This window comes from Zingiber officinale, chromosome 1A, assembly GCF_018446385.1.
Source record: "Zingiber officinale cultivar Zhangliang chromosome 1A, Zo_v1.1, whole genome shotgun sequence".
Lineage (NCBI taxonomy): Eukaryota > Viridiplantae > Streptophyta > Magnoliopsida > Zingiberales > Zingiberaceae > Zingiber > Zingiber officinale.
In genome coordinates this window covers 56,604,506-56,618,333 of record NC_055987.1, presented here as the reverse complement: position 1 = coordinate 56,618,333, position 13,828 = coordinate 56,604,506, and the positions used below count along the sequence as shown (strand labels likewise).

The 13,828-nt window shown below is 35.1% G+C and overlaps 1 long non-coding RNA gene across 1 annotated transcript; it reads right to left on the bottom strand.

The window, feature by feature from the left end:
* Window positions 1-9,862: 9,862 nt before the first annotated feature.
* LOC122004078 lies at window positions 9,863-11,354 on the bottom strand. Its single transcript, XR_006118210.1, has 4 exons — window positions 11,321-11,354; window positions 10,344-10,404; window positions 10,039-10,166; window positions 9,863-9,890 (listed from the first exon to the last, which is right to left on the bottom strand). It is a non-coding gene; the product is annotated as an uncharacterized LOC122004078 (long non-coding RNA).
* Window positions 11,355-13,828: the final 2,474 nt, after the last annotated feature.

Genomic DNA, 13,828 nt, shown 5'->3' with positions numbered 1-13,828 from the left:
CCTCCCTGATCCAAGCTCCGATGACGAGAAGGCACTGGACACCCACAATAGGAAACTAGGGCTCGAATCTCCCCTCCCTCACCGAGCCCTAGCCTAGCCGTGCCCTAGCCTCGCCGTGCCCTAGTCGCTAAGGAACAACCGATCGCGAGCAAGAAACCGCTGAGGACGTAATCGCTCCGCCGGAGATGACGGGTACCGTCGAGTTCCGGCGACACCTTCCCTCCGACGACGCGTGATGACTAGATCACGGTGGAAGAAGCCTCTCTGTCGTCGTCGAGTTGTCTGCTCGCGAGGAAGAAAGAGGAAAATGAGGGGAAGAAGAATCGGTAGCCGGTAGCCTGCCTCCTCAATGCTCCGGTGGCTGCCCTATGCCGGCGACGCCGAGAGGGGAGGAGAGGAGAATCGTTAGTGGTGAGGCTCGGGACGAAGAAGCTTCGCGCGAAGAGGGGAGAAGTCAGAAATTTAGGGCTAGAGTTATATACTTAGGGTTAACTTTAATCAAACTATAAGTTAATTTCTCTATCAACTCTCATCAAAGGGTGTTCCAAACAGACCTTCACTGTAACCCGAATCCATCCCCTCAAAACAGGACATACGGACTCCGTTTAAATGCCAAAAAAAATTTAAAAATTCCTGAAAAATCCAATAAGATTTTTCGTCCAATAATATTTATTTTAAATTTTTCGATATCTTACACTGTCCTTAATGAACTTGGCATTTTCTGTTTCGAAGAAGGATCTATTAGAGGGATCATAAAATTTATATTCTCTTGACTTTTCAGAGTATCCTACAAAATTACAGTTAACCATTCTTGAGTCCAGTTTCCTTTCATTAGGCTTGTAAGGTCTAGCTTCAGCTGGACAACCCCAGACGTGTAAGTGCCTAATGCTAGGCTTCTTACCCGTCCACATCTCGAATGGGGTTTTAGTTACTGCTTTACTAGGTACTCTATTGAGTAGGTAAACTCCAGTCTTGAGTGCTTCACCCCACAAGGACTCTAGTAGAGAAGTGAAAGTCATCATACTTCTTACCATATCTTTTAGGGTTCGATTGCGATGCTCAGCTACAACATTCTGACTGGGTGTACCAAACATGGTATACTGAGGTACAATTCCACACTCAGTAAGGTAGTTTGCAAAAGGTCCTGGACGTTGTTCACTTGATCCATCATATCGACCGTAATATTCACCTCCATGGTCGGATCAGACAGCTTTAATTTTCTTACCTAGTTGAAGTTTAACTTCGACTTTGAAAATTTTGAACATGTCCAAAGATTGCGATTTCTCATGAATAAGTTACAGATATCCCAATCTAGAATAGTCATCTATGAAGCTAATAAAATATGTGTGTCCATTCCAAGATGCCTTAGGGAATGACCCACAAATATCCGTATGTATTAGCTCCAAAACATCACTACAATGGCTAGCTCCCTTATTCCTTTTGTTAGTGAGCTTCCCCTTGATATGTAGACATCAAAGTCTGACATATCAAGGGAATCAAGAATTCCATGTGGCATTAACCTTCCTAGGCGTTGTTTGGATATATGTCCTAAACGCCTATACTATAATATGGAAGAATTCTCGTTAGTCAATTTACATTTTGTACCTATACTATGTATTATCACGTTGTCAACTGTAGGACTAAAAGTGTTCAATTTATAAAGCTTATCAACCAAGGAACCATTGCCAACCAACACTGAGTTAAAGAAAATACTAAAAATTCCATTTCTAAATGAACAAGAATAACCTGATTTTTCCAAACAAGAAATTAAATTCCGTCGAAAAGACGGTACAATAAATATATTTTCTAAATTCAGAAAGACATTGGTTCCTAAACAAAGTCTAAAAACACCAATCGACTCGACTTTAACCTTCTTTCCATTTCCTGTATAGATGTATCTTTCACAATCAAGCGGAAGTCGGCTCCTGAGACAACCCTACATAGTGACACTTATGTGAGTAGTAGCATCAGTATCTATCCACCAAGTGTTAGTGGGTACAATAGCTAGATTGACTTCCGAACTAACAAAGTTGAGAAGTTTACCTTTCTTTACATGCCAGTTAGCGTACTTGAGGCAGTCTTTCTTCATATGACCTTTCTTCTTGCAAAAGAAACAAGTGGATTCCTTATTCTGCTTCTTGTGCTCCTTATGACTATTGCCTCCAAAATCTGCAGTTTGTTTTCCTTTTCCTTTCTTATTGATTGTTCGCTCTCCGCAAGTGTATGGAAATGTCGCAAGTAATATAAAAGATTATCGTATCCACAGGGACTGGAATAAGCACTAGAAATGTCTCAATGCGAATTAGCTAAACAACTACCCAATCGTTTCAAAAGCAAAGTAAAGGTAAACAAATCTAATCTTAAAGATCAACAAACAAGAGTTTAGTGTTTTGGGTTATGATAAAGGGAGATTCTAGGAGTTTCGGTTTCTTTGTAAGATTTCTTGAATGTAAATGGTTCACCCAATTCTTATCCCTTCAATTGCCAAACATGTAGAAAGTTGCCGGTTCTCTCTTGCAATAGACAACCGGCTAGGGACTGAGAAATGTATCTAAATAGGATTAATTAGACATGAACCTACGTTGTCCTTACACAGAAGCGCACCTATTACTATGCCTTCCTCGGATATCAACATAAAAGCCCACAACTTATTAATCTATCAAGATACAAGAAACTAATCACAAGATCCATCCTACTCTCTTGAATATTCCCATTTCCTCTTCAAGATTATCTCTCAAACGTCCTTACACGGGCTTGCACCTGTCACGTGGATCCCTCGGATGATCGAGTGAGAGTTTATCTTTACAAAGTCCACAAGAAATTCAAACAATCAATCAAGAATGAGAATTAAGCACAAATCACCATTAATCATTCAAGATCTAATTGATACAAGCAAGACAATGTCATTGAAACAAGAAAATGGCAAATCCATAAGAGATTACATCAATCCACCATACAAATACTCCCTTAATCCTAGAATACAAGATCTACTCCATGAATCGAGGAAGAAAACCCGAAGAAATAGAAATTACAAGCATTTCTTAAGTCCCCAATCCAAGAAATCAAGAAGAGGGGGAAAGAGAAAACTTATCTACGAAGAAGCCTCGTCTTCGGATCCAATCCTTGCTCCGGAGTCGAAATCGTCGAGATCTCCCCTTGGATCGCCCAGAAATCCTCCCAAGATTGGGAGGAAACCACCAAATCTTGCTTTCTCCCAAAGGGGGAGAGATCCCCTTTCAATTCATGAAGAAGGGTTTAAATAGAGGAGGGAATCGGGCGCCACACGGTCCCGTGACACGGCCATGTGAGATTCACACGGCCATGTCCAGTTCCCTCTCTGCCAAAGCTGCACGGCCGTGTGACTCCATACGGCCATAACCCTTCTGCTCTCTGGAAATGCTACACGGCTGTGTGGTGCACACGGCCACAGCCTGCTTGGTCTCTGGAAACCTCACACGGCCGTGTAGATCCACACGGCCATGTAAGGCTTCTGCTCTGGTTGGCTTCAAATCTTGACACGGCCGTGCGAGGTTCACACGGCCATGTCATCTTCCTCTTCTGTTGGTGCCAAACTCCACACGGCCCGAGCTCCATACCAGTGCAGGGCCGTGTGAGGTACACGGCCCGGTGCTTTCTCCCTTTGTTTCCTCCAATGCATGCCCAAAGATGTAGATTCTTCACCAAATCGACTCCTGTGTACAGAAAATGCACAAAAAGCAGATCTCCGAACCAAAAGAGTAAATATGCTAAAAGGAAAGCTGGAAGTATAAAAATGCATAGATCAAGCATGCTTAAAATATGTAAATGTGCGTAAAAACATGCATAAAAGAGTATATAATCTACGCACATCATTGATCCTCTTTCATTTCTTGTTCGTACTTTGAGAACCAGATGCTAAGTGAGCACTCTCAGATGTCTCAATCTTTAGTCTCTCCTCCTCTTGCACACATTGAGCAATAAGCTCATTCAATGTCCTCTTTTTCTTTTGAGTATTGTATGATATCTTAAAAGGAGTAAACCGTGCGGGCAGAGACATCAAGACGAAATGCACTAACATACCCTCAGACATATCGAGTTTTAGTGCTTTCAGACTTGTTGCTATATTGGACATCTTCATACTGTACTCCCTTATGTTTCCTTTACCATTATACCGCATGGTTACCAACTTCGTAAGAAGTGTGGTAGTCTCGACCTTTTCATTTGAGGTGAATCAGTCTGCTAATTGGTCCAGGAAACTCTTAGCATCTTCTCCCTCTGTTATTGAGCTCTTTATTGGTGCCGGTATGGAAAGCTTTATGATACTTAGACACATACGATTTGATTTCTTCCACAGTTGAAATTCAGCCCTTTACTCTATAGTGCTAGCACTGGTCAAAGGTGTGAGGCAATCATTCCTTAATGCATAGTCTAAGTCCATGCAGCTTAAGACTACGGTCACATATTCTTTCCATTTAGCAAAATTCGAACTAGTTAGTGTTGGGATGTTATTAATGTTGGCAGTTACAAATTGCACTGAAATTAAAGAGAGAAATTTATTTAAGCTCACGATTTTACTAAAGCCAAGAACATATTAAGTAATATAAAATTATGCAAATAAAATAAAATTTTAAATGCATATAAATGAGCTCTTTATGAGATACCAAGTACAACATAATGTGTCTTCCTTTGGGCCGACACATTGTCCCCAGGGCGTAGCACAGCTGGGGGTGCATGGTTTCGTGGCCGAAAGGTTCAGGGTTCGATCCTCTGGCTGTCATTCCCTGGGGTTAGCGTCCCGGTTATGCGCTTTCAGCTGTGTACCTACATTTACCTCCCTTCATATCCGTGGGACCGGCTCTAGGGGGGCCGCTGATGTGGCGGTTCCACATTTTCTTTGGGCCGACACATTATTTGTTAGCGATACTCTCTAATATAACTCAAACTTTAATTGGCCACACAATGTGCCTTCCTTTGGGCTGACCCATTGTGCGCATAGTATGATACTTTATATGAGTTATATTTTGGTACATAGCTTATAACGACCTTAATCGGCCACATAATATGCCTTCCTTTGGGCCGACATATTGTGTACATGATCTGAGCAAAATAATATTTTGTTCTATAGTTGTAAGCTACCTTTGCATATATCTGGCATAAAATTTAACCTTCCTTTGGGCCGATTATTTTTAGCATAGATATACGTCTACTAACACAAAATGCACTAAACCTACCTAAGATATCTTCCTTTGGACCGACACATTAGTTCAACTTAGTAACACATTGTGTAGATAGACCTAAGAAAATACTAGAAACTTAATTCGAACAGAAATTATTTAATCAGCCTTAACAATATAAAATTAGGTTTATTAATCGATTGATATCTTATGGTAGTCGATTGGTAGAACCAATCGATTATCCCAATCGATTTGAAAACCTACTATATGCAACTACGTGATTATACATAGAACTTTTCTTTAAGAAGCTAAAGCTTCGAGTTCTATAATTAAATAGTATTATTTAATACTATTTAATCCTTTAATTATTCATTCATTAAGCTCTATTTAATGTATTTTTTGTTAATGAACAGTACATATATGTTAAAAAAACTTTTAATACCATGTAACTAAAAATTATATATATATATATATATATATATATATATATATATATATATATATATATATATATATATTTTCGTTTACTGTTTCAAAATGAGACCGTTAATATTAATATATATATATATATTAGTTTTATTATTCTTATGCGGTTTCAACGTGAAAACAAAATGTTGAAACAAAATTTATAAAAGGTTGTTTCACGTTGAAACAGTGATTGTTTTTCGTGAAACATTAAACGATTAACACGAAACAATAATTTCAATTGATTAAAAAATAAATCTAATCAATTAATAATTGTCATAATCACGAGTTTAAGACGGGAAATTATTTAAGAAAAATTTTTAATCAATTTTTATAAATTCTGTTCGATGTTTTAGATTTGGTAATATATTGGTCGACCAAACCAATCTATCAAACCATTACTACATGGAAGATCAAGTCTTTTTCTAGATTTTCTATACAAAAGATTTCGACGATCAAATAATTGTATTATACTAGGAAAACTTAATCTAGCATACAAACAATAAATCGATGAAAAATATCAAATAATTGTATTATATTAGGAAAATTTAATCTAGTATATAAACAATAAATCGACGAAAAATTCAAACTTTATAGCCAATAAAAATGATGAAACAAAAACTTAGCTCTGATACCAATTGATGGTTTTCGTAAAACCTAAGCCGCATGAATTCTAGACAATCAAAGTAAGAATTCGAATAGGAAAAATAAGAACATATGAGCATGAATCTTCGTTTCATCGAGAACACGACATAAGGAAATAAATACTGTAATTACAAAGAACCTGAATGCAGTAGAATTGTCATGGTTCTTCGTGCAGAGTTCGTTGATCCAACAATCCTGTGGAAGAAGAAGGAGGAGAAGAAGGTTGGCCTTCCGGAGGAGTTAGGGTTGACGGCGCCGGATTCTCTTCGTCAATGGAGAACGAAGAGACGTCGCAAGATTACCCTAATCCTCTGGGGACCAACCCATTATATAGTGCACATCTATTATCAGCTCATCGATGATAATAGATGTGGGACTATAAATCCATATATACTAAACATCTATTATCAACAAATAGATGATAACAGATGCGGGACTATAGGTTCTACACATATGAGGTCCACATCCAATTACCTGAAACCCGATAGACATAAGTTAGATCACTTTAAAGGGTTCGAATCGTATTCACGTGTGTAACTTACAAATAAACCCACCAAATAGGGATAATTATATACAACACTAAGCACTATTGGAAATAGGATGTTTTAAAGAAACTATGTGTATCACAAGCCTCGATTGTCCTTAGTAGAGCGCCTGTTTAACTTTCTAACTTGGCATCTCTAGTTGTTCAATGGTCTAGCCTGCTGGCCTTCTGACTTAGCCTCTTGAGTCACTCAACAGCTCAACTTCTAGACCATCCGACTCAGTTTCCCATTTCATTCTTCTTATTGTCTCCCAAGATCTCTAACTCAACTACCTTCCTAATACTCTAGCTTAGCTCTATCTCCAAATCTAAACTACTCAGTTCTATCTCCTAAGAACTATTGGTGCAATCGACCTTTGACCAAGATTGATCAGATTGACTCGATTTGAGTTTTGATATTTGATCAATATATTTGTTAATGAAGCGAGTGTTGGAGCCCAATGTGGATATGTGCTAAAACATGTTTCATAAGCATCCATAGTGGAAAATAAAAAATTAATAATAAATTATTCTATTATATTACACACACCATACACATATGAGAATACATCCATGAGACATGATCATAAAATAAAATCTTATGAAAAATAAATTTACTCTAGTTATACCTAATGGATAACATGGAGTGGAAAAGACATCAACCAAGTGACCCTCTAGAACCTCGCCTCTATCCATATTCATGCCAAGTGGTTGTCAAGATGGCTTCACAAAGCCATGAGTCATGTCTCCGTCTTCGGTATTAGTCGAACGATAGAAAACAAAGTGATCTGAGAGAGGGATCAAAGTTCCATTCGTGTCCAATAGCCGAAGCAACCTGACAATAAGAATTAAGTTAGAGGAAGAGCCGAAAGGGGCAACTATTTGATGTGCATAGATTATATATATTTTTATGCATTGTTTGACGCATATTTACTTGTACTTTAAGAGCATGATTTATATTACTGCACCCTATTTTTCTATTATATCAGCATAGTTACTCATTTTATTTGGAGATCTTCTCTTTATGTATTTTCATCGATAGGATGTATTTTAGAGTGAAAATGGAGTAGAAATGAATATTAGAATAGCTTTAGAGGAAAAATATCAAAACACGGTCGTGCCCCTTAACATGACCATGTTTTATTAGCTTACATGGCCATGTCTCATGAGACACGATTGTCTCTCCCAAGAGCCAACCAGAGTTGTGCAAGAAAGATACATGGCACGACCATACCTAAAGGCACAGCTGTGTCTCACTCAAGCATGACCAACACCAAGGTTGTGTCTCAAGGACATGACTGTGCTTCAGTCTAGACTCTCCCATGGCTTGACCATGCTTGAGAGGCATGGCCAAGGTTCCTTTTTAGAACTTCCCAAAGGCACACCACACCTATGCCTCCATTTCTAGAGATTTCCATAAGCCAGTAGTTCAACCTTCCTATCACTACAAAAAATAAGGCATTTTGGGACGAATTTTGGGACGAATTTTACAAAAAAATTCGTTGCAAAATTTTTTGGGACGAAATCAGGGACGAAAATTTTTTCGTCCCAAAATGTTTGATGCCAACTTTTGGAACGAATTATGATTTGTTGCAAATTCAGCAACGAATTTGGGGACAAAATTGGCAACGAATAAATTTTTCGTCCCCAAATTTGTCGCAAAAAAGGAACGAATAACTTTTTTGTTGCAAACTTAGCAACGAATTTGGGGATGAATTCAGTTCGGAGGAAATAATTTTTTGTTGCCAAATTTGTCCCTATTTTTGCAACAAAATTGGGGACGAATTCAGTGACAAATTATTTTTTGTTGCTAAGTTTGTCCCTAATATTGCAACGAATTTGGGAACGAATTCGGTGACAAATTTTTTTTGTTGCCAAATTTGTCCCTAATTTTGCAACGAATAATAAATTTGTTGCAAAATTTTAAGCATTTGCGACAAATTTGGGGACAAAAATACTAATTTAATTAATAAATAAATTTTCGTCCCAAAATTCGTCCCAGAATCTGGGACGAATTTTGGGACGAATTTGTGGATTCGTCCCAGAATTCGTCCCAAATTCTGGGACGAATCCACATATTCGTCCCAAATGCTGGATTCGATACAATTACGATGGAGTGGGAACAAATCGTTTTCGTCGCCAAATTCATCCCTAATACTAAATTTTTTTTCCAAATTAAATTTCTTTTTGCAATTCAATCCATAGATACATAAACACCAAATTCAAATAACATTTATATACATTCAACACATCTTAATTTCATATACAAGAGTAATAATTGAACTCGATCAACTCATAATTCAACAAATATAAAGATCTCAACAAATTTTACAAGATCTATCTTGTTCAAGCTTCTAGAAAATATTATAAAGTTCAACAATCAAATGTTATATAAGTCCATCATCCATCCAAGGAGGTAAATAAACTAAAAATACATCAAGTCATCTTCGTCTGCCCAAAAGCTTTGCACCCCTTCAAATCTCCTTTGCCTACATAACAACAAACAAATAAACCAGATAATGTGTAACAAGAAAGATTATAAATATAATACGAAATGCCCATGTAACAAGAAAGATTGGAAACAAGACATAACTGTGAAATTCCTTAAACATTCAAATAAATGTCCTATTTACCAACGATATGAATCATCCATGTCATAAAATTATAAGAAGTATCTTGAAGCTAAGTAAAAACATCGTAAATATGATACAACCTAATATAAATGGCACATCAAATTGTTATAATAATACCTATTTCACCATATCAATCAATAGCTACAAATATTCTATGTCCATGTGATCACATGGAGAGCATGAAAGATATTCTTAAAATTTCCTAACATATGAAAATAGCTCAAATGAAGAAAACACAAACTAATTAAACTTAATTTTTTTGTGATACAAGTGTTTTAGTAATCATGGTTACTTGGTTGTTAGGTAAACTCTAATCATAATTTGCAATTTGAACTAATAAAGCAGTAGTAATAAATTTCAATAAATTAAAAGCAATTAGAAAATAAATAAATAAATAAATAAAATTAAAAGTTTAACATGTTACTTAATACTTAATTTTTTTCCTCAGACCTTTAGTTCTCCTCACCAACCCTGTTAAAAACAAATTGACAATATTAATTAAAATAAAAATTAGAAAAGTTAACAAGCCATTGATTAATGTGTAAAACAGTAAACATGAGACAAATAATCATCATACATAATTATGGGAAATTTCTTTAAATAAGCTAACAAAACTTACCCATCGTCAAAAATTAAAGTCATCATTATGATTATCATCCTCCTCCTCCTCCTCCTCCTCCTCTTCCTCATTCTGCATTATACTTGAATTCTTGTTATACATCCAACTTCGCTCATTCTGCATTTTACCTGAATTCAGCTATTTAGTTAAACATTATTAACAGAAATAAATCTTATCATTGAAGACAAAACAACAAAGAAAAGCTTATCAAAAAGAAGAAATACAATTAATCAACTATAAAATAATTATTTAAAGCTAACTTTATATACAGATCATTAAATGCATATTAATGAACTTAGAAATACCGAAAAGACGTGAACAAATACAGTTGTCTTCAACTACACTGAGATCATGCCAAATTGAAACCTGCACAAGCAACATTATCAATTATTATAGTATTATTCTAACAATTTTAATAGAGTTGAAGCAATTGTAATTAAATTGAAATAATAATATTTTAATGGAACAAAATTTGGAAAAAAACAAAATTACTCTCTATATTAGAGCAATTGTGGATCAGAATTGACATTTTTTAGATGAAAAATAAAATATTTTGATAAGGATATTTTTGAGATAAAAAATAGAATAGGGTCGCTTCTATTTTTTTCTTTAAAAGAAAATCTTTTTAACAATAATAATAATAATGAGCACCCTTTGAATTTTGTATCAAAGAAAAAAAAACATGTCAACTCTATTGTAATTTGTCCCTCCATTAATTAATTCCAATCTAAAAACTATCCTACAAGTATTTGTAATGATAAAGAGGATCAGTACACAGAAAATCAAAGGTAAATTTATACCTATGGTATACTGGAGCTCCCCATACATTTAGGATTCGAAACCCTAGTATCAAAATTTTGCCCTAGTGTAGTTGAGATTTTATTACTTCCACACCCCTAAACTGTACATCTATATACAAGAAGAACTACAAATCTTTATCCAAAAATAGCCCTAAACCCTATTTCACAGATCATTGGTCATTGACATCTAAGTGATCAAGAGTTGCAGTGCTTTTCTTTGTTAACAAACAAGAATGAAGCCCTAAATTTCACAGATCAGTACTCCACCATTCCAAATCTTGCGACATCAGTGCTAGCAGCGGCGACTCGCGGCCAACTGCCGCCAGCCACGGCCAGGCGCTGACAGCCGCGGCCAGCCGCGGCCACGCGCGGCCAGCCGCGGCCACGCGCGGCCAGCCGCGGCCACGCGCGGCCAGCCGCGGCCACGCGAGAAGAAGTGGGCAGATGTGAGAGAAAGGAGAGGGAAGAGGGGAGAGGGTTACCTGTGCCGCAGCCGATCGGGAAGGAATCAGCCGCAGGGATGAGTGAAGGGGCAGATGGGTGGGAGGAGATTTAGGGTTAACTTATAAATTAAAATATTTCTTTCCATTGCTTATTTTTTGGGACGAATCTAGGAATTCGTCCCCAAATCTGGGACGAATTCCAGAATTCGACCCTAAATCTGGGACGAATTCCAAAATTCGTCCCAGAATATAAAAAATTTTAAAAAAAATAAAAAAATGATTTGGAAACACTAAATATGAACTTAGAGATATCGGATTTCCATGAAATAAGTTTCTATGGATTTCTAATTTTCTCGTGATCTTAAAAATATCTTCATCCATAATTTTAACATACTATATTAAATGCGGCAATTTTTTTTTATTATGAATTAGGTCAAATTCGGGTTAAAAAATCACCATACTAAATATATGAGGTTAAAATTACGGATGAGGATATTTTTAAGATAATGAGAAAATTAGGAACCCATAGAAACTTGTTTCATGAAATTCCGATATCGTTAGGTCCATAGTTAGGCCTTCCAAATAAATTTTCTTTTATTTTTTATTTTTTAAAATTTGGGACAAATCTAAGAATTCGTCCCAAATTTAAGAAAAATAAAAATTAAAAGAAAAAATCATTCGGAAGGCCTAAATATGGACCTAACGATCTCGGAATTTCATGAAACAAGTTTCTTTGGGTTCCTAATTTTCTTATGATCTTAAAAATACCCTCATCCGTAATTTTAATCTCATATATTTAATGTGGTGATTTTTTAACCCGAATTTGACCTAATTCAGGTAAAAAACACGAAACACAATATATTATTTTAAAATTAAGGAAGAGGATATATTTATGAATAAGGGAAAATAAGAAACTTATAGACTCTTGTTTCATGAAATTCTGACATTTGTAGATCTATATTTTTAGTTTTAAACACATATTCAAACATGTGTTACACCTAACATACTTAATTAATACTAAACTATCTATGTTTCACTAAATATGGACCTAACGATCTCGGAATTTCATGAAATAAGTTTCTATAGGTTCCTAATTTTCTTATAATCTTAAAAATATATTCATCCATAATTTTAACATATTATATTGAGTGCGGTGAATTTTTTATTACAAATTAGGTCATATTCATGTTAAAAAATCACCACACTTAATTTATTAGGTTAAAATTAAGATTTAGGATATTTTTATGATCATGAGAAAATTAGGAATCCATAGAAACTTGTTTCATGAAATTCCGAGATCATTAGGTACATATTTAGGCCTTCAGAATGATTTTTCTATTATTTTTTATTTTTTTTAAATCTGGGACGAATCCTGGATTCGTCCCAAAAATCTGGGACGAATCCAGGAGTCGTCCCAAATTTAAGAAAAATAAAATATAAAAGAAAATTTATTTGGAAGGCCTAAATATGGACCTAACGATCTCGGAATTTCATGAAACAAGTTTCTATGGATTTCTAATTTTCTCGTGATCTTAAAAATATCTTTATCCATAATTTTAACATAATATATTAAATGCGGTGAATTTTTTATTATGAATTTGGTCAAATTCGGGTTAAAAAATCACCATACTAAATATATGAGGTTAAAATTTTGGATGAGGATATTTTTAAGATCATGAGAAAATTAGGAACCCATAGAAACTTGTTTCATGAAATTCGGAGATCGTTAGGTCCATATATAGGCCTTCCAAATAAAATTTCTTTTATTTTTTATTTTTTTAAATTTGGGATGAATTCCAGATTCGTCCCAAAATCTGGGACGAATCCATAAATTCGTCCCAAATTTTGGGATGAATTCCTGGATTCGTCCCAAATTTAAGAAAAATAAAAATTAAAAGAAAAATCATTCGGAAGGCCTAAATATGGACCTAACGATCTCGGAATTTCATGAAACAAGTTTCTTTGGGTTTCTAATTTTCTTATGATCTTAAAAATACCCGCATCCGTAATTTTAATCTCACATATTTAGTGTGGTGATTTTTTAACCCGAATTTGACCTAATTCAGGTAAAAAAACATGAAACACAATATATAATTTTAAAATTAAGGAAGAGGATATATTTATGAATAAGGGAAAATAAGAAACTTATAGAGTCTTGTTTCATGATATTCTGACATTTGTAGATCTATATTTTTAGTTTTAAACACATATTCAAACATGCGTTACACGCTAACATACTTAATTAATACTAAACTATCTATGTTTCACTAAATATGGACCTAACGATCTCGGAATTTCATGAAATAAGTTTCTATAGGTTCCTAATTTTCTTATAATCTTAAAAATATATTCATCCATAATTTTAACATATTATATTGAGTGCGGTGAATTTTTTATTACAAATTAGGTCATATTCATGTTAAAAAATCACCACACTTAATTTATTAGGTTAAAATTAAGATTTAGGATATTTTTATGATCATGAGAAAATTAGGAATCCATAGAAACTTGTTTCATGAAATTCCAAGATCATTAGGTACATATTTA